Source organism: Ambystoma mexicanum, chromosome 13 (genome assembly GCF_040938575.1).
Source record: "Ambystoma mexicanum isolate Mex_15411 chromosome 13, UKY_AmexF1_1, whole genome shotgun sequence".
NCBI lineage: Eukaryota > Metazoa > Chordata > Amphibia > Caudata > Ambystomatidae > Ambystoma > Ambystoma mexicanum.
Window position 1 is genome coordinate 736,465,190 of NC_090938.1, and position 21,216 is coordinate 736,486,405.

At 50.0% G+C, this 21,216-nt stretch overlaps 1 protein-coding gene across 1 annotated transcript in view; it reads right to left on the bottom strand.

Moving 5' to 3' along the window:
- The window catches only part of CFB (complement factor B), a 254,630-nt gene that overhangs the window by 71,608 nt on the left and 161,806 nt on the right, over positions 1–21,216 (bottom strand). The gene's annotated exons all lie outside the window — the stretch shown is intronic.

The following is a 21,216-nucleotide window of genomic DNA, read 5'->3' on the forward strand; positions in this document are numbered from 1 at the left end:
AAGCGCATTACGCTCAACAAGGGAGGTTTTCTCAGGGCCCAAGGCAGAATTTGGTCAAGTGGCGTTTCCCCGCATTGATCTATTTCGCATTACAGCTGCGCCTGGACATTCCCCCAGTTTTTGGCGTCAGGGGAGGGTTTATGGTCTTTGCATCAAATGCATTCCATCGAAAATGGAATGCATCGAAACTTATGCAATGATAAACTGTCCATTGAATTACCATACATACAATGCAAAGTGTTTATGCATCGAAACCCTTTCATCGAAAAGGTCTTTGTTGTATAAACACTTTACATTTTTTGCGTGTTCATTCAATGAAACATGCCTAATGTTAAAACGTTACATGGAGCTGTCCAGTGCTGAAATCTTTAAAGTATTTCCGCACTGGCCAGCTCCATGTAACGTTTTAGTGTTTATTATTTATTGGGGGGTTCCCCCCTAACCTCCAAGGGCACCCCTCCTAACCCTAACCCATCCCTAACCCTTTTCGTGTTTATTATTTATTGGGGGGATCCCCCCAACCTCCTCCAACTCCCAAGGCACCCCTCTAACCCTAACTCTAACCCTAACCCTAACCCTACAAAGCCATCGAAATGTATTAATTGAGTATGCTTTTCGATGGAAATGCATTTCAATGGATAATTTTCGTTGGATTTTTATTCAATAGTACATTTTTCGATGGAAAGACCTGATAACTCAGGGGTGCATGGCAGGGCATCCCATTTGAGCAGCGACTTTGTTGGATTTGTGGGCAACAAATAGAAACTACAGGACACATCCTGACGGTCTGCTCAAATTTGAGTGCCAGTTATGATAAAGCATATGACAAGTATAGGACGCGTGAGTGCGACCAATTTTGGAGTATGCTATTTGCAGCTGAGTCATATGTGATTATCTCTGCTGCACACCATGTCTGGCTCAGAGCTCAAAGTATGCTGGAACCATAGGGTTGACTCTATCGGGGCATTGTTATATACAAGGTGTACTCAATAGTCTCTACAGAGATGGAGAAACAAGAGAGTGGGCCTCATTACGACCCTGGCGCTAAGTGAAAAACGATGGCGGTAAATGCTTACCGCCATCGTTTTCCGCCAGGTCCGATCATGACTCCTGACCGTAAACTACGATGCCAATAGCGGCATCGTAGTTAACGCTGCCGCTAACTGCGCTAAGGGTGCGCGCACGCGACCGCCCACACCGTACTTAGCGCCATGGCGGAAAGGCACGCAAATGCCGACCCAAGCGGACATGCACCTAACGCCATCACCGAGGCCGCTAAGTACCTTACCGCCATGGTGCAAATAACGCCATCGCGAACCAACCGTAAAGGGCCAATTCAAGTGAATGCAGCTGCCACAGGTGCACAGAAACAGCACAGGTGAAGGCAATACAGACTCAGGGGAGTACAAAAAGAGCACACCCCACCCCTACCCACACCCAGTCACACTCCACAATGATGCCAATACGACTAGCAATGTTGGGGCTGGAGGACCTGATAGCAATGCATGTGCTACTACAACAGCAACAACAACAACAACAACAGGCAGCACAGAGGAGACGCAGGAGGAAAAGGAGGGCAAGGCAGGCCCAGCAAGCCCCACCAGCACAGCCAGTGCCACCACGCAGGCAGCCCCCAATCCCACGCATCAGAGCCAATCCAAACAACCTCACTGCTGAGCAGATCCACACCCTGTACCGTTTGGACCGGGACACCATCACCGCCATCGTAGACATGACACACGACGACATCGTCAGCATGATAGAAAGTCCAACCGCCATCCCCCCCCTACTGAAGGTAGTGGCTGTACTCCACTTCCTGGCCACAGGCACCTACCAGCACACAGTGGGGCACCTGCATGGCATTTCACAACCATTATTCTCACGAACACTCATCCAAGTGCTCGATGCCCTCCTCAAGCACACAGACGACCACATCTCATTACCACGGACTGGCCAGAAGATTGCAAACACCAAAGTGGGTTTCCATGCACTAGCCAGCATACCCGGTTGCATTGGTGCCATCGACTGCACCCATGTGGAATTGGTGGTTCCACGTGCCATGGAGGTACCGTACCGCAACCGGAAACAGTTCCACTCTATCAACGTGCAAATGGTCTGTGACTCCAACAAGATCATCACACATTGTTGTGCCCGATTCCCCGGATCAACCCATGATTCCATGGTCCTGAGGAACTCCACAATACCACGCTACATGGAGCGACATGCAGGCCCAAGATCCTGGCTACTCGGTGAGTGCTATGTCATGGAAGTGGGCATGGGAATGACGTACCAGTGCATACTCCACCTGGCAGAAAGGGGGGGGGATGATGCATACTCCACCTGGCAGAAAGGGGGGGGGGATGATGCATACTCCACCTGGCTGTGAGTAACACAGAGAACGGTTACAGAGGAAGGCCACTCACAATGCACAAAACCCCTCTGCATACATAGGGTGATGGCATGCAAAACAGGCCATGGCAGCTATGAGCATATACTGGTTGCATAGTGTGAATCAATTAGTGCATGTAGAAGTGAGCCAAGGTAACATTTCCATGCCTGCCATGGTGGAACATCATGTTCCTGATCAGACAACATGACTGACACATACATTCTCGCCTACATACAGGTGATGCAGCCTACCCCCTGAAGAGGTGGCTCCTCACGCCAGTCCGGAACCCGCAGAACCAGCACGAGGAGGACTTCAACCGTGCACATACACGTACTCGTGTGGTCATAGAGCAGACATTCAGCCTCCTGAAGGCACGGTTCCGAAGCCTCAGCAGGTCTGGTGGGGCACTCCTGTATGGCCATGAGAAGGTGGCAAAGATCGTCATGGCATGTGTCATGCTGCACAATATGTGCGTCAGACGGAATGTGCCCCTGCCCCCTGACGCAGAACTGCAACCACCTGACGATGAGGATGAGGATGAGGAGGGTGCAGATGGGGCGCCACCACATGGAGGAGGCGATGCACAGGAGGGGCGTGCCATGCGCCAAAGTATCATCAACCACTGCTTCTAGCACACACGGCTGGTGTTCATCGCATGGAGACTGCACTTGGGGCACTGTGTGTCACTGGGACATGCACACTGTGGACTGTACACCAATAAAGCACACATACGCAATGAAAATGTCCACACATTTCCTTTTTTTGAAAGAAAAAAGTGTATTGGAACTATGAACTGTCGTGTCACACCCCCTCCCACCTCCCCCCTGCACACCCCAACACACCCCCTCCCACCTCCCCCCTGCACACCCCAACACACCCCCTCCCACCTCCCACCTCCCCCCTGCACACCCCAACACACCCCCTCCCACCTCCCACCTCCCCCCTGCACACCCCAACACACCCCCTCCCACCTCCCACCTCCCCCCTGCACACCCCAACACACCCCATGTAGCTGTCAACAGATGCCTGTGACAGTGTCCACAGGCCGTCACAAGCCCCCTCTCCCGGCACCCGGGGCACCCCTGGCTGTGGAGCGCAGGTTGCGTCCGGAACGGCGCACGGGGCTGCTCTGCGCAGAACTGGCAGTGGAGGATGTCCCTGGCTGCTCCTGTGCATGCACGTCTTGTCGTGTGTGGGTGAGGCCAGTGACCGCACGACGCAAGGCCGCAAGTTCTGCACAGATGTCCCTGGACATGGCCTGCATGGCATCCCTCAGGGTGGCAGTGCTCTGCGCCACTTCCGCCCTTAGTGTCTCCGTGGCCTGTTCAATGCTAAACCTAGCCCCCACACATTCCGCGGCATGCTCATCCAGCATTGCGGACAGTTGATGCTGCCGTTGAGTGATGTCCTCGAGGGACGGCTGGCCGTGCTGGCCCATGGCCAGTGCAGGTGGAGTGATGGAGGGGCTGGTCCCCTCCTGTGGAGTGTGGACAGGGCGTGGGGTGGAAGGCCACTCCTTTGCCTCAGTGTGCCCCTGTGTGTCGCCCTCATGGGGGCTGGCGTCTGAGAAACAGGGGGAATGTAGTTGGTCAGTGGGGCTTCTGACCTCCTGCTCCATGTCCGAGTCAGAACATGCAGCTGTTGCAGCTGTCTCCCCAATGTTGCTGCTGGCCGCTGACCCCCTGCCTTCTGTGGCAGGCAATGTCGGTGGAGGTGGAGCAGCTGCTGCTGGCCTGCTGCCAACAGGGGTGCTTGCCGGTGGGACCTCCGGTATGCCTGCAGTGGGACCTGCTTGTCGTGGGGTCTGCCTCACTGCAGCTGAGGTTGAGGGTGCAGGGAGGTTGTTGGTGGACTTCGCCCTCTTCGGCGCAGGGGTGTCCTGGTCCTCTGGGTGTGATTCTGTGCCTGTGGTGGAGCAAAGGTGGGAGGGCGTTATTGATGGGTATATGGACTTTTGAATGACAATGGTTGACATTATTTTGGCCAGTGGATGAGGCAGATTTCAGGCAGTGCCATGCAGGTTGTCTCCTTTTGGTGTGGTATGTGGATGCAGGTATGCGGGTGCCAGCAGTGTATGCAGGGTGGTGCTCGCATGTGGCTATGGGCAGTATTGATTTGTGTTGCATTTACACTCTAGGGCATCCTTGTGCTACACATGATTGGACTGCTGTGACTATGGCATGTCTTGTATGAGGCACCTACCTTCATCGCCTGATGTCGGGGCTCCCCTTTCCATCCCTCCAACGCCTTCGATGGATTCCATGCCGATGGTGGCAGCACAGATCTCCTCCCACGGTTGGAGTTTCAGGGGGGATTCCGACCCTCCACCGGTTCCCTGGGCAAGGTTGCGGTTTGCCGAGATGACGGCTCTGACCCGTATGCGCAGGTCATCCCAGCGCTTCCGGCACTGCTGTGGGGTGCGGGGTACGGTCCCCACCGCGCTGACGCGCTCAGCCACCAGGGCCCAGATGGCCTTCTTCTTCCCGATTGCTGTCCTGGTCATTTCAGGGGAGAATACAACACCTGCGTTGTCCTGCAGGGTCTCCGCTAGCATGCAGAGTTCCTCCCGGCTGAATCGCTCCTGGCGCAGGCGGTCACATGCCTTTTTCACGCATTTTGGCATTTTCGGGAACTTGGATGGGTGGGTGTTTTGTTGGGACAGGTGTCAGGGTTGGGTCTGGTGTTGTTTGGTAGGATGGCGATGGATTGTGTTTTTAAAGATGGCCGACGGGCTGCTTCCCGTTCCGGCGCGATGACGCTATTTCCGGTTTGGCCTTTTACGGCCGCCGCTAATTACGGTGGCCGCTACTTACGCTGGCGGAAGGGCACCTTGCTCGCTTAGCGATGCCGGTAGGGGCCTTTTCCGCCATGGCGTTATTTGCATTACCGCCATGGCGTAATGCTCGTGCGCGATGGGTCGTGATGTGGCGCTCTTTACGCCATCGTCCCACGGCGTAAACGCTCATTACGCCATGGTGGTAATGACGGGCGATTACCGCCAGGGTCGTAATGAGGCCCAGTGTGTGTTATGGATTCTAATCTAGGCCTCTCAAAAGGATATTAATTGGGGAAGTTTACCTACCTCTTGGGGCTTTTTATTTTTTTATTGTATTATCCTTTTAACAATTGATTTGCATCGAATAATGGAAATGTGGGTAGTGAAAATTGGTCTTGAAGAATTAATTGTAAATAGCTTTTTTACTGACAGTGTAAAAAGTTGTTACAGCCCCTCCTACATATATCTCGTTATCTGTGCCTGTCTGTACCTGATTTGTAGTTTTGCTCAGAGAGACATGTATTGGATGTTCAACTCCCCATTGAGCTACCACTGATCTTGTAAAGGGACTGGCCTGACATACCGAGCTTCAACTGGATTGCATATACAATGACTGACACCTAACCATCCCATCCTGCCTTTCTGAGAGCCCTCTAACAGGGTGGGCTGTTTTTGCTTTATTCCCTGCTCTCCAGTTTCACTGACCCCTCCCCCACTTAACACAGTATACCACGTAGACCATGAAGATCGTAATGTGTTGGGGAGATGAACATCCAATACATGTCTCTCTGAGCAAAACTACAAATCAGGTAGACAGGCACAAATAAAAGGGTATCTGCAGGAGGGGATGTGCACGCTGTAATGATGTGATGTTTTTCAAAGCTTTCATTCCAAACCTGCCTGAAGAAGTGGAGACATTCCACAAATGTTTGCAAATATGCTAAATAAATTGCTTTTGTTAGCGTAATTAAGGTATCAACTTGTTTCTTTCTGGATCAACATTCTATTCTATATAAACATATATTACATGGTCTGCGGTAGCAACCCTATAGCTATCGTTAAGTTTCTCAACCCATAGGACGAGCAGTTTTTGGGAGGCTTATAACTTTGGCGCCGTTCGACGAATCCTCGCCAAACTATGCCAAAAAATGATATGGTTTGGTGACTTTCCGTCAAGGGGGGCATATGGAATACATTACTCATCGTAATCGTATTTCTGGTGCTTGTATCTGCTTAGATTCACATGTTATGCAAAGGCTGACATCTAGTGGAAGCTGCAGAGTATTACAGTTGTTTTTCGAAACTCGAAAATGGACGTCGAAAAGGGGCGTGCCAGTAATACTATCCCTATTGTGACATCCCCTGTACCCATGATCCCTCACGCGTGTAGGTCCCTCATTTTGTATTTTTTCTGACATGAGGTAGCATGAGGAGTGCGTGAGTACAGAGTATCCAAGCAGATATATGAAAAGCTCATGTAACATCTATGCACCTTCTCTTAGGGGAGGAAAGGTGGGCGCATGTGAATCTAAGCAGATACAAGCACCAGAAATACGATTACGGTGATTAATGTATTCCTTCTGATGCTTGTGAAATCTGCTTAGATCACATGCTATGCAAAGATTAGCGAGCAGTGTTATGAGAAGGTGGTGGGTCAGGAGAAGGAGTAGCGGCAAATAGATGTTTTAGAACCGCTTGTTCCACCTGTGTATCTGTCTTGGAATGGGTGTCAATGCAGTAGTGCTGAGTGAAGGTATGAACTGAGCTCCATGTAGCTGCCTTGAAAATGCTGTCCATGAAGGCTAGAATGGCCCCGGTACCTTGTGTGGAGTGGGCTCTTGGTGTTATAGGCAGTGTTTTGTCTGATAATGAATAGCATAATTGTATACATTTGACTATCCATTTGGAGATGGCTCTTTTGGAAACCCGTTCTCCCTGTCTGCCTGTAGCCATGGAGACAAACAGTTGATCAGTCTTCCTCAATGGTTTGGTCTTATCTACGTAGTAGAGAACCGCCCTCCTCACATCTAGTGTATAGAGTTTGACCTCAGCTGAGGTTGTTGGCTTCTGGAAGAAGGCCGGGAGCTCGATGGACTGGTTTACGTGAAACTTGGAAATTAATTTAGGTGCGTCCGTAAAACCAATTTGTCTTTATGAATGATAAAGAAAGGGTCCTGCACTGACAAGGCTTGGAGTTTGCTGACTCTTCTTATAGAGGTAATTGCCACTAAGAAGGCAGTTTTATAGCTTATGTGTCTAAGAGTAGCCTGATGCAAAGGCTCGAAGGGGGGGTCCCATGAGTTTTGCTAGTACTACATTTAGATACCAACCAGGCGGGGGATTAGAGAACGGAGGGTGTAGTCTCTTTATTCCTTCCATGAATACCTTAATGACTGGCACTTTCCAGCATGAGATCTTACTTTGAGAGGTGGTGTATGCTGATGAAGCTGTTAGGTGGGCTTTAAGAGAATTAAAGACCAACCCTGAATCCAACAGGTGGAGCATGTAAGTAAGAATGTGTGATGGGGTACACTCTAAGGGGTTTATCTGCCTAGATTGACACCAAATGACGAATCTCTTCCACTTGTGGAAATAGCAGTGTATGGTGTTTGGCTTCCGTGCTTCTTTCAGGATGTCCATAGACCGTTGTGGAAGATTAAGGTGTCCGAACTCTATGACTTCAGGAGCCATGCTGCCAGGTTCAAAGAGTGAGGTTGTGGATGTATTGTTGACCCCCCGTGTTGAGTCAACAGGTTGACATGGTACGGGAGTTTGATGAGGTCGCACATCGCTAGTTTGCACAGATGTGGATATCACGGTTGTCTCGCACACATAGGAGCAACTAGGATGAGTGTCATCCGTTCCCTGTGTATCTTGTTCACTTCCCTGCTGATTAATGGAGTCGGGGGGAAAAGCGTAAGCAAATCTCCCTGACCAGTTCATCCATAGGGCATTCCCTTTGGTGTCTGGTAGGGGGAATCCGGACGCGAAGTCTGGGCATTGCTTGTTCTCTTTTGTAGCGAACAAGTCTAGAGAGGGGTAGCCCCAAAGAGAGACGATGTGGTCTACTACGTCTGCGTGCAGTTGCCACTCGTGCTCTCTTCGCAGAGGATCTCTGTTAAGAGTGTCCGCTAGAGTGTTGAGTACCCCTGGAACATGTTGGAAGGATAGGGGCATCCCCCGTCTGAGTGCCCACTTCCATATTTTTTGTGCCAACTTGGACAGATTTGGAGAGTGTGTACCTCCCTGTTTGTTGACATAGAACATAGTGGTAGTGCCGTCTGTTAGGACTTGTACCGATCGGTTTGTTATTGTTAGATGGTCTTCGAAGGCTTGTAGTGCCTTGAGGATTGCCAATAACTCTAGTATGTTTATATGCCTTTGTGCAGTCTTTTGTGACCACAGGCCGTGTGCTGTGTGGTGAAGGTAGTGGGCCCACCACTTGGAAAGTGACGCGTCTGTTGTGACGATCACATGTGCTTCCGGTTCGTGGAAAGGCTTCCCCTTGAGCAGATTCTCCCTTGACCACCAGTGTAAGTTTTGAACCAGTGTTGGTGAAACAACCACTAGATCGTCCCACTGACCACTTGCCTGAGACCATTGCTTGGCCAACCACTCCTGCATTGGTCGCATGCACAGGCGCGCGTGGGGGACCAGGTAAATGCACAATGCCATCATACCTAGCAGACGAATAGCTTTGCGTACGCTTATCCGGAGACCTCTTTCCATGGATGGGAAGGCTACGCCTGTTTTTGTATCTAATACAGCTTCTAAGAACTGTTTCGATGTGTTTGGTACCAGACTTGACTTTTTCTTGTTTATTGAGAAGCTGAATTGGAAGAGAAAGTCTATAACTCTTTGCATGTTTAGCTTGCAAAGATTATAAGTTTCTCCCGTGATCAGCCAGTCGTCCAGGTAAAGGTACAATGGGATTGACACCCTGTGTAGGTGCGCTGCCACCAACGACAGTACCTTGGTGAACACCCTTGGAGCCGAGTCTATCCGAAAGGGCAGCACCTTGAACTGGTAGTGTTGGTCTGCTATTTCAACCGCACAAATTTTCTGTGCGCTGGGAACATTGAAATATGAAATTAAGCATCTTTCATGTCCAATGTTGCCATGTAATCCCCCCGTTTTAACAGAGGGATTACTTATTTTTGCGCTGTCATGCGAAATCTTTGTGGCTTCACAAACTTGTTTGCAGGGCGCAGGTCTAGTACCGGGCGCATGGTCAGATCTTCCTTTGGAACAAGGAAGTACGTTGAATAAATACCCTTGTTTACCTCGTTGTACGGCACAACTTCGATGGTGTCCTTGAGGAGTAGAGCCTTGACTTCCTCCAGCAGGATGAGTTGTTCTTCCTGTGATGGTTTTTTCTGGTGCGGTGGGAGGTTTGATGGTCTTTCCTGGAGTTCTATACAGTAACCTCCTGTCACCGTTGACAGCACCCACTTGTCTGAGGTTATACCCTCCTGTGCATGGGTGAAAGAAGATATTCGTCCCCCGACTGGGGAGGCATTGGAGGAGAGCTGTAGCAGGGTGTCATTGCTTGGAGGGTGTCCCTCCACCTCTGGTGGGGGAACCTCTCCCTCTTCCGCGAGCCCTGCGCTGACCTCTGGGGTAACCCTGGGTAGCCTGTTGGTTGGTGTTCCATGAGGAACCTTGGCTCTGATTATATCTGGTGCCTCTTTGTGTATTTTTACCCCAAAAGCGACTAAAATGATTGCCACCTCTTTGGCCAGCTTGTTTGTTTGTCAGTTGGCCAAGGCTTTTTAGTGTCTCATATTCTTCCTTGGGGGACTTTAGAGCGTCCTCAACTGCTTTACCAAACAACACATTCTGCTCAACAGGCATGTTGAGTAAGGTAGCTTGAGTTTCCAATTTAAACCCTGACTGTCTAAGCCAGGCATGGCTTTTTAAAATTGTGGCTTCCGTGACCACGCAGCCAATGTTATCTACTGCATCAAAGATATATTTGAGATGAACGCCAGCTTTAGCTCTGCCTTCGGCAGCGAGAAGGGAGAGTTTGGATTTAAGTGGCTCTGGTGCTGACTCTGCCAGGGCTGTGACCTCATCCCATTTGGTGCAGTCGTAGCTGGATAGTAAGGTGGAAGTATTTGCTATCTGCGCTTAGTATGCCGCTGATGATGCTATCTTCCTACCCATGGCATACAGTTTTTGCTCTCCTTGTCTGGACGAGCTTCAGAGGAAGCCAAGGGGGTACCAGCTCTCTTCCTGGTAGTGGTGACTACCAAAGAGTCTGGCCGAAGTTGACTCTTATATATCAGGGGTCGAAAGACGCTGGGCGGAACAGCTTTTCAATTCTGGGGTTTACCGCCCTGGTTTCATTAGGCCTTTCTAAGGAAGGCTGAATCCTTCTTTGGACTGACTTAAGCAGGGGAATAAATTGGGCTGCAGGTTTCTTGTCGCCCAAGATATTTTCTGCAAAATCATTTTCCTGTTGGATCACTTGCATTTCGATCCCAAAATGCTCTGCAGCCGTTAGGAGTATATCATTGAACAGGGGCTGGTTGTCCACAGGGGAGTCGGGTAAAGGAGGGTCTTGTGGGACCAGAGAGTCCATTGCAAAAACTACCGACTCAGTGTCATCTTGATCCTGATCGATTCCCCCCCCGGCGTCGTTTCCACTGGGGGAAAAGATCTTTTCTCAGCCGGTTGTGCCGATATTTGGGACTGAGAGGGTGTGTCTCTTGTGTTTGAGCCTGACGCCTGGGTAGTGGGATGCGTGTTAGCAAGATTTGTGAGAACATGTGGATGTTCATCAAACAATTAGCCAAACAAGTCATACGTCTCATGACTCTATCAATATCCTTTGTGGACCATGAGGCAGAACAGTGGATAGAAGTAGGGGTAGAGGTGGGATATAGCTCTTCCTCAAATAGCACTTCCTCATCTACACAGATAGGATCAGGCTGATCTACTTCATCAGGCTCCTCATAGGTGTCTTGGGCAGGAAGAACCACAGGTTCTGGGGTGGATGACTGCTCTTTAGGTGTGTCTCTCCTGTTCCCCGAGTCCTTATCCTTAGAGAAGCTGGACTTGTGCTTTTCTTTATGATCCCTGCTCTTTAAGGAAACCTTTTTGGAGATAGGGGTCGAGGTAGGGCCTTTGGGGGTCTGTATATCAGCAGAATGGGGCAATCCTGACTCCCTGGCTTTGTCCCCGGGTGTAGGTCGAGTCTCGACTGCAGGGATGGCTTGCGTGGCGATTTTCGACACTGCAAGGCCGGGCTGGGGTGTTTTGAGTCCGACGTCTTTTGTTTTAGCGGGCTTGTCATGAGACGGCCATATGGGGCGCTCAGAGGACTTCTGATCAGAGGATCTGCCCTTCGTCGTCGACTCTCGGCGTGTGACTTCGCCTGCACCGCCGTGGGGAATGTGCATAGTGTGGGAGAGTGTTGTGCCTTGCTGCCGGTTGTCTTCCTCGTAACAGGACCGCCGGCCTGTCTGTTAGAGTCGGGGGCTGGCACTGGGGAACGTCCAGGTTCCCCGTCACCCTCGCCGTCCGAAGGGACGGCGCCGGCGCCTTCGCTGAACGCCTTTTCAACAAACATGGTGGCCTCTGCCTGCATGGCGTAATGGGCCCAAAGATTTATCTACCTGTCCTTGAGGGTCTTGGGTCCGAGCAGTTTACAGACCCGACAATGAGCCTTGTCATGGTCTCTGTGCAAACAAAGGTTACAGACCATGCATTTGTCGACCGACGTATATTTTTTGTTGCAGGATGGGAAGAATTTAAAGGGAGTACGCTCCATTTCGTTGGCAGACAGCTGGGTGACAATGGGAAATGGTGGGAATATACATGTTTATGACCACCCCCCACTCTCCCTACTGTAAGCCCGAGGCCCAAAAGGGCCTTCCAAGGCTAGGTGGCGCCCTCGAAATCTTCGTCCGACGGACAGCTTCGTAGTCTTCCTGGAGTCTTTACCGCGTCGACACACAGCGTTGGTAAAGGACAGCAAGAGATTCTAACTTAATTAGAAAGGTCAATGCCGTAAGCCGTAATGCACTTCGCAAATATGCGACTGCTGACGATGGTGGAAAAAAACAATCTGAGGGACCTACACGCGTGAGGGATCATGGGTACAGGGGACGTCACAATAGGGATAGTATTACTGGCACGCCCCTTTTCGACGTCCATTTTTGAGTTTCGAAAAACAACTGTAATACACTGCAGCTTCCACTAGATGTCGGCCTATGCATAGCATGTGATCTAAGCAGATTTCACAAGCATCAGAATATATATACATGACAATGCATTACTTACCGTAAAAGCATTTCTGATGGTTGTATCTGCTTAGATTCACATGCTGTGCATAGGTCCGACATCCAGTGGTCACTGCGGAGTATTGCATTTTGTTTTTCGTAGTCGAAAAGGGGACGTCGACAAGGCGTGTCTGTAACACTATCCCTATAGTGACGTGCGTTGTACCCACAATCCCTCACGCGTCGAGGTCCCTCTGTTTGTATTTTTCTGCCCTGAGGGAGCCTTCTAGACGTGAGTGAGTACAGAAAAGAGAGAAATATAGTAGAGGATGTCTATGTTCCTTCCATCAGAGCGGGGAGGAAGGGCGGGCGCATGTGAATCTAAGCAGATACAACCATCAGAAATGCTTTTACGGTAAGTAATGCATTGTCTTCTGATGTTTGTTAATCTGCTTAGAATCACATGCTGTGCATAGACTAGCGAGCAGTACCCGGAGTTGGTGGCGGGTTATGAGAAGGAACAGTAGAGAAAAGATGTCTTAATACTGCCTGTCCCACCTGGGAGTCAGATCTAGAGTGTGCATCTAGACAGTAGTGTTTTGTAAAGGTGTGCACAGAACTCCAGGTAGCCGCTTTGCAGATGGACTCAAGGGGAACATTTGCAATGAATGCTATGGAAGCCCCAGTGCCTCGAGTGGAATGTGCTCTTGGCTTGAAGGGCAGTTCTCTCTTAGCAAGAGTGTAACAGAGAGTGATGCATTGTACAATCCATCTAGATATAGTGGACTTAGAGACTGCATCTCCTTCTCTTCCTGCTGCCACCGAGACAAAGAACTGATTAGTCTTTCTCAGTGTTCTGGTTCTTTCCATGTAGAACATGACAGCTCTGCGTACATCTAGTATATGCAGACTTTTTTCTCCCAAGCTGGAAGGGTTTTGAAAGAACGTTGGTAGTTCTATAGATTGGTTTACATGAAATTTTGAGATGAATTTTGGTGCAAACCTTGGGTGTGTGCGAAGAACCACCTTATCCTTGTGAACTGATACGAAGGGGTCTAGTACAGAAAGAGCCTGTAGTTCACTTACTCTCCTAATGGAGGTGATAGCTATTAGGAAAGCAGTCTTAAGAGTGAGGTATTTAAGAGTTGCCTTGTGCATGGGTTCGAAAGGAGTGCCCATGAGTCTAGAAAGTACCACGTTTAAGTCCCATCCGGGAGCTGGGTTAGCTATCGTGGGGTGTATTCTCTTTACCCCCTCCATGAAGGCCTTGATAACTGGTATCTTCCACCACAACACTTTAAGTTGGGAAGTGGTGTATGCAGAAAGTGCCGCTAGGTGGACTTTAATGGAATTAAACACTAGACCTGAATCCAGTAAATGGGTCAAGTACAGAATAATGGTAGTGGCAGAGCAGTCAACCGGGTTGATGTTCTTACTTCTACACCAGATGATAAATCTTTTCCACTTGCTAGATAGCAGTGGCGAGTATTAGGTTTTCTGGCTTCCCTGAGGATGTCCATACATCTCTGAGGGAGATGTAAATGTCCAAATTCTATGATCTCAGGAGCCAGGCTGCTAAGTTCATGGTCTGAGGGCATGGATGCAGTGTCCTGCCCTTGTCTTGTGACAGCATGTTGTACGGGCAGGGAAGTTTCATTGGGGGAGATAGGGACATCTCCATCAAGTGGGCGAACCATGGCTGCCGGGCCCACATTGGGGCCACTAGTATCATGGTAACCTGCTCCTGGTGCATCTTGTGCACCACTTTGTTGAGGAGGGGAGTCGGGGGAAAGGCGTAAACAAATTTCCCTGACCATTGAATCAACAGACCGTTCCCCTTGGACTGGTTCTGGGGGTACCTGGAGGCGTAACTTTGGCATTGTGAGTTCTCCAGGGTTGCGAACAGGTCTATTTCCGGGAATCCCCATTGCGTGAAGACGTCTAAGACGATGTCTTTGTGTAATTGCCATTCATACTCTTTGGGCAGGGGGAAGTCTCTGCTGAGTTTGTCTGCTAGCAGATTGAGTTCCCCTGGTACATGTTGTGATAGTAGGAACATGTTGTGTTTGAGAGCCCACCTCCATATATTCTGGGACAGCTTGGACAGTCCTGGAGAGTGAGTGCCCCCTTGCTTGTTGAGATAGTACATGGCTGTGGTGCTGTCTGTGAGGACCATCACTGTCTTTCCTTGTAAGTGTTCCTGAAAAGCTTTCAGTGCTTTGAACACCGCTAGAAGTTCCAGCAGGTTTATATGCGTGGATGCTAAGCTCAGAGTCCACACTCCGTGAGCAGTCTGATGGGATAGGTGAGCCCCCCATCCTGTAAGGGATGCGTCTGTGGTTAGAGTGGCTTCCACTGCGGGTGTGGCAAAAGTTTTCCCTGATAACAGGTTTTCCTTTGTCCACCACCGTAGCGAGAGAACCAAGGCCTGCAAGACCACCACTAGATCGTCCCATTGTCCGCTGGCCTGACACCACTGGCTGTAGAGCCACTCTTGCATTGGGCGCATGCGCAGACGCGCGTGAGGTACCAAATAAATACATGACGCCATCATCCCTAGCAAGCGCATTGCTTTGCGTACCGTCACCTCTCGACCTGCCACGTAATGGGGGATCTGAAACAGCATGTTTTGGACCCTCTCGTTGGAGGGGAAGACGAGGCCGTCCTTTGTTCGAATTAGAGCTCCTAGGAATTGTTTGATTTGGCTGGGGTCTAAGCTGGACTTCTTTTCGTTGATGGAGAAGCCCAGTTGGGACAAAAGGTCTACGGTCTTTTGGGTATTGGAGAAGCATGTTTCGTAAGAATCCCCTGTTATGAGCCAGTCGTCGAGGTAAGGGTATACCGGGATGGATAACCTGCGCAGGTGGGCCGCTGCCACTGCCAGTACTTTCGTGAATACCCTTGGTGCAGATGCTATCCCGAAGGGTAGTACTCTGAACTGGTAGTGTTTGTCCCCTATCTTGAACCTGAGGTATTTTCTGTGCGCTGGCAACATTAAAATATGAAAGTATGCATCTTTCATGTCTAGTGTTGTCATGTAATCCCCCTGTGATAACAGTGGGATTACTTCCTGCAAGGTCACCATTCAAAACCTTTGGGGTTTGACAAACTTGTTCGCTGGACGCAGATCTAATACAGGGTGCATGGTTAAATCCTTTTTGGGTACAAGGAAGTACACTGAATAAATACCTTCTGTTACCTGAGATAGGGGGACAGCCTCTATAGCTTCTTTTTTCAGTAGCTCTTCTACTTCTTGAAGAAGAATAGTGAGGTGTTCCGGTGTCATGCGCCGGTTCCGTGGGGGTCTGTATTTCGGGGAACCGTTGAATTCGATGCAGTATCCGTGGGCTATGGTGGATAATACCCAGCGGTCTGACATCATTCCCTCCCATGCTGAAAGGAACGATGTTAGCCGGCCCCCGACCGGTGATGCATGGGAGGGGACCCGAATCTTCGGGTCATTTGTTGGTATTGGGCGTGGGGCCTTTGGGACTGGAGCCGCGCCCTCTTCCTTTGCCACAACGTTGGCCTCTTTCACTGAACTGGGTGCTTTGGTTAGAGGGCCAGTTGGTAGCAGAGTAAAATTGCTGTTGGCTTTGCTGCTGGCGTTGGCCACGAAAGGAGCGTCTATTGCCATAGCTGCGTCTGTTAGGTGGCCTAGAAATTTGGTCAAGAGTCTTGATGGTATCAAACTCTTTCTTCGCATGTTCTAGGGCCTCATCAACTGCTTTCCCAAACAGATGTGTTTGCTCTATGGGCTTATTTATCAGGGAAGCCTGGGTTTCCGGCTTAAATCCCGAATTGCGCAGCCAGACATGGCGTTTGAGAAGTATTCCCTGAACCAGGGAACGGCCAGCTGTCTCTGCGGCATCTAAGGAGTTCTTTACGATGCCCTGGTTTACAAGAGTTCCCTCTGATATAGCAGCTAACATGCGTGAACGCAGGGGTTCTGGTGCGTCCTCTGCTTCGCTGCGCAGCTTGCTCCACTGTGCATCTGCGTAGCTAGCTAGTAGGGAATTGTTATTTGCAATCCTAGTTGAGAAGGCGGCGGAGGTCGTGATTCTCTTGCCAAGTGCATAGAGCTTCTTGCCCTCTTTGTCAGGTGGTGCCTCACTAGTAGATAGTGGTACCCCCGCTCTCTTTCTTGTATTAGTAACTACCAGGGAGTCCGGAATAGAATGTCCCCTGATGTACAAAGGGTCAGAAGACGAAGGGCTGAAGAGCTTTTCTATCCGAGGGTTGACCCCTCTGACTAAGGCCGGATTGGAAAGGGAAGGAGTTATTCTTCTCCTTATAGAAGCCAGGAGCGGAATAGACTGACTGACCGGGGCTTTTTCTTTAATAACTTTTTCTACAAAGTCTATGTCCGGAAGAGTCTCCCCTATGTCTATTTCAAAATGCGCTGTTGCCTTGCACAATAGTGCAATAAGTGAAGGTTGGTCATCTATGGGGGAGGTGTTCCCAATAGGTGAGTCCTTGGGAGGAGAAGGGTGAAAGACATCAGGGTCTGAGTGCACTGATGGGGATTGCCAAGGCTGCACTGATGGGGACTGCCAGGGCTGTGAGGTAGCTGTATCTTCTTCAAAAGCTCCTGCACTAGTGTAAGGATCTTCTTCAAACCTCTCCTCCTCATGTTCTTCCTCTCCACCCAAACACTCCTCATCTTCCTGGAGGTATTGCTCCTCTTCAGTGAGGTCATACGCGTCTGTAGAAGGGGGAAACAGCCTAGGAATCTTGACCCTAGGGTCATCCTGGGTCCATTCTCTTGGTCTTTTGGGTGTGCGTGGGTTTTGGCTACCCAAAAACCTTTCCATTTTTTCCATACAAGAATGGAGTCTTTCCAGGGTCTCATGGGGGACCCCTGAATAGGAAATCAGTGTTTTCACCTTCAAAACGCTTAGAACGCTCCCACAACGTCGACAAAAGGTTTCCGTCGCCCTCAGAAAAGCCCTCCGGTAGTTCAGAAGTGCCTTTAGATGAATGGGGCAGTTCCTGGCTACTCTTGTGCTTTTTCGGCGTTTCTATTTCCTTGGGTGCGGTATTCGACGTCTGTTTCATCGTCCGCTTATGTTTGTCCTCGGAAACAATTCTCGCCAGGTTCTCGACGACGAGTTCATCAGTAGAGGGTTCTGGAGTCGGCGTTGCCTGCGTTACGCGTTGTTTCTCGACGGCCGCTCTATGGAGCGTTACGTTGGATGTTTTTGAGGTAGCGCCCGTGTTAGATGAAAGCCCAATCGCTGGTCCCGGCTGCGTTTGCGGGTGGGGCTTGAGACCCTTACGGTCTGAGGTCGACGCCGGAGTGCCCTGCGTCCCCTTCGGCGCTGGTGGATCCTTCGTCCTCGACGAAGAAGAGCCGTGGGTTGTGTGCTTACGTCTATGGGGTCTGTGTGCGTCCTTGTCGCCGGGGTGTTCATCCCCATAAGCAGGGCGTATCGCTGGTCCCGGCTGCGTTTGCGGGTGGGGCTTGAGACCCTTACGGTCTGAGGTCGACGCCGGAGTGCCCTGCGTCCCCTTCGGCGCTGGTGGATCCTTCGTCCTCGACGAAGAAGAGCCGTGGGTTGTGTGCTTACGTCTATGGGGTCTGTGTGCGTCCTTGTCGCCGGGGTGTTCATCCCCATAAGCAGGGCGTGAGCCGAGCCTGTCGGGGCCGGGGACGGACGTCGAGGAGCGCGAGCGCTCCTTCTGGGGGTTAATGACTTCCGTAACGGACGTCGAGTTATCACCCTCCTCGTCACTTTCTGTAACAGCGGCGGCGGGTGAGGAAACTGACTTCGACATAGCGTAGTCCGCCCACCTCTTAACTTTCCGTTCTTTAAGAGTTCTTGGTTTCAAGAGCTTACAGGCCACGCAGCTGTCCTCTTTATGATCGAGTGGCAAGCAACAATTACAGAGCTTGTGTTTGTCCTTCCAAGTGTATTTGCCCCTACAGCGTGGGCAAAACTTAAAAGGTGTCCTCTCCATAGCTGAGGCAATAAAAACTGGTGATAACAACCCCAAGGGAAAGATAGGGGAGAAAGAAAGACATTCTCGACGAGAAGATAAAAGTCGAACCCCCACTCTCCCTACTGTATGTTGGCCGGCGAGGTCTGGCCACGTGTTCGGCAGCGCCAAAGGATCTCCTCCGTCTCTTCCCCTCCGTCGAAAACTTGCTCGGCGGAGAAACAGCTTCACAGCTAATGTCGAGGGGAGGGATCTTTAACAATAAGTATATATTAAGGACCGAGGTCCGTAGTAATTGTTTTGCAATGTCTCTCTAGGAGCTCCGCGTAAGGCGACCATAAGCTGGGCGGAAAAAAACAATCTGAGGGACCTCGACGCGTCAGGGATTGTGGGTACAACGCACGTCACTATAGGGATAGTGTTACAGACACGCCTTGTCGACGTCCCCTTTTCGACTACGAAAAACAAAATGCAATACTCCGCAGTGACCACTGGATGTCGGACCTATGCACAGCATGTGATTCTAAGCAGATTAACAAACATCAGAAATGATATTATATGGCATTTAGAACGTGCCTGTACCCAAGTGTTTCTAGGTGTGACAATACAAGGCGGGGTAAACAAAAGGGAGGACAAAACAACGAACACTGATCTTACTAGGCTTTGTGTCATTCTTATCGCGCAAGAGCAGGGAAGTGGGGAGGGAGAAGTGCTGAGGGTAGGGGGAGGATGGAGAAGTGCAGGACAAGGAGAAACAACAAGAGTGCAGCCAACGGGTGGCAAGTGTGGGTACTAATAAGTGCAGCCAACGGGTGGCAAATAAGTGCAAGAGAAGGGACTGTAGGGTTACAGATACAGAGCACAAGTGCAGGGGAGACAAGAGGCAGTGCAGCACTGCAGCTGGACAGGCAGGCACCTGGGCCCGAATTCAGAGGGTGACCAGGAGGCCAGTGCATGGAACAGGCAGGTGATCAGCAAGGGAGAGGAAGAGAGAAGGCTGAAGCAAAGAGAAAGGTCTTGAGTTGCTTCTGGAACCGGAGATGGTTCTGCTCAGGTTTCAGAGAGGCAGGGAGGCTGTTCCAGAGGGAGGCCCCAAAGAGATATGCCCCCAACTCTTTGCTTGGAAAAGCGACTGACCCTCAGAGAGTTGGAGGTGGAAGAGCGGAGAGCTTGAGAAGGCAAATATTTAGGAATAGAGAGTTGGAGGCAGAGTGTTCCCAGGTCCCAGAAAGCCTTGTGAACAATGCAAAGGCTCTTGAACCTGATCATTGCCGCCACTGGGAGCAAGTGAAGGGATTTCAGAGCTGGAGAGATACTATCCGTGGGCTTGAGGCCAAGGAAAATTTGCGCAGTCCTGTTCTGAATGAGTTGTAGAGGATGGAGAGTAGAGGCAGGAATATTTAGAAAGAGGTTGTTGCAGTAGTCCAGCCTAGAGAGAACCAGAGCTCTGGAAACAGTGAGCTTCTGGGGGAAAGTGAGGAAGGGAAGAATACCTCTGAGGAGGTGCAGCTGGAAGTTTGCCTTCTTAGAGCCATCAGAGATGTGAGGAGAGAAGGAGAGTGTAGAGTTGAAGATGACCCTGAGGTTCTTAGCCTCACAGGTAGGAGAAGGTATAAATATATATATATATATATATTAATATATGTATACACGCCGCACTATAGTTGAGTATCAAGTTCCATAAGAAACCTGAACATTGAATTGCTAATAACGTTTGAATCTCACATGACGGAAATTTCGCAAACAAAAAGTAAGAAATTAAAAAGTTATTATGAAAGCAAGAAAACACTGTTTTCAGCCTACTCCCATTCATTTCCCCATAGAGAAAATGTCCAAACATCTGCACAGCGCCCAGCAAAAAACGCTGGACCAAATTGGACCAGGTATGAAACAACTTGGGCACAAAACATTGTCTTGATTTCCGGGAGGGGACTGGGGTTATTCCATCCATTAGTTGTTTGAATACTTGATTGGGAGGGAGTGCATCATTCTCCCAAAATTATAGTTTTATATGTGTCCCACAAAGCACCACAGAGGCTTTTTCAGAAATGAAAAAGGCACCATTTTGTTTTGTTTGATGCAAGAGATAACCATGGTTATTTCTGAAATAACCGGGGTTAGTCAAAAACAGAAAGTGGAAAAAATGCCATTTGAAGGAGGAGAAAAGATGAAATGGCATCAGGCGAGAGGTGGGGAGGGGGAAAGTGGAAACCATGTGAAATTGGGTTGAAATTGTCATGACCGAAGGCCATGGCTATGGTGCCCAAAAGAAACCTAGTGGTGTGGCCACGGCTGAAGGTAATGGCTAGTGGGCCAGTTTAGGAAACCTATTGGAGCAATATGTAGAGTGGCCACGGTCAAAGGCCATGGACAGTGGCCATGGCCAAAGACCATGGCTAGTGGGACTGGAAGAAAGCAATTCGAGCAACATGTAAAGAGGCCACGGCCGAAGGCCGGAGCCAATGGTAATGGGTGAAGGCCATGGTGAGTGCGCAGGAGTGAAAGTTAGTGTTTTAAAAGATACAGTGGGCATGGCTGAACGCCGAGGTCACTGGCCAGGCCCTGGCTAGTGGGCCGTAAAGACATGTAGAGTGGCCACAGCCACCTAGTGGGCCCAAAAGAAACATATTGGGGGAACATGTACAGTGGACATGGCTGAAGGTAAACAAACTCTTGAAATTCACTGAACAAAACATTAGTTAAGGTGCAGTTAATTTGTCCAGATTTAACGCAACAAAACCCTTGAAATTCAGCAGATGTGGGAAGTCATGACCACCTTAACTCGGCGCGTTCCCGTTGCAAAGCCGATGAGCACATATGTATTATAAGAGCAAGTTTGGCAAGCCTACTCACATGTGAAAACCAAAGCAACATGTAAAAGACAG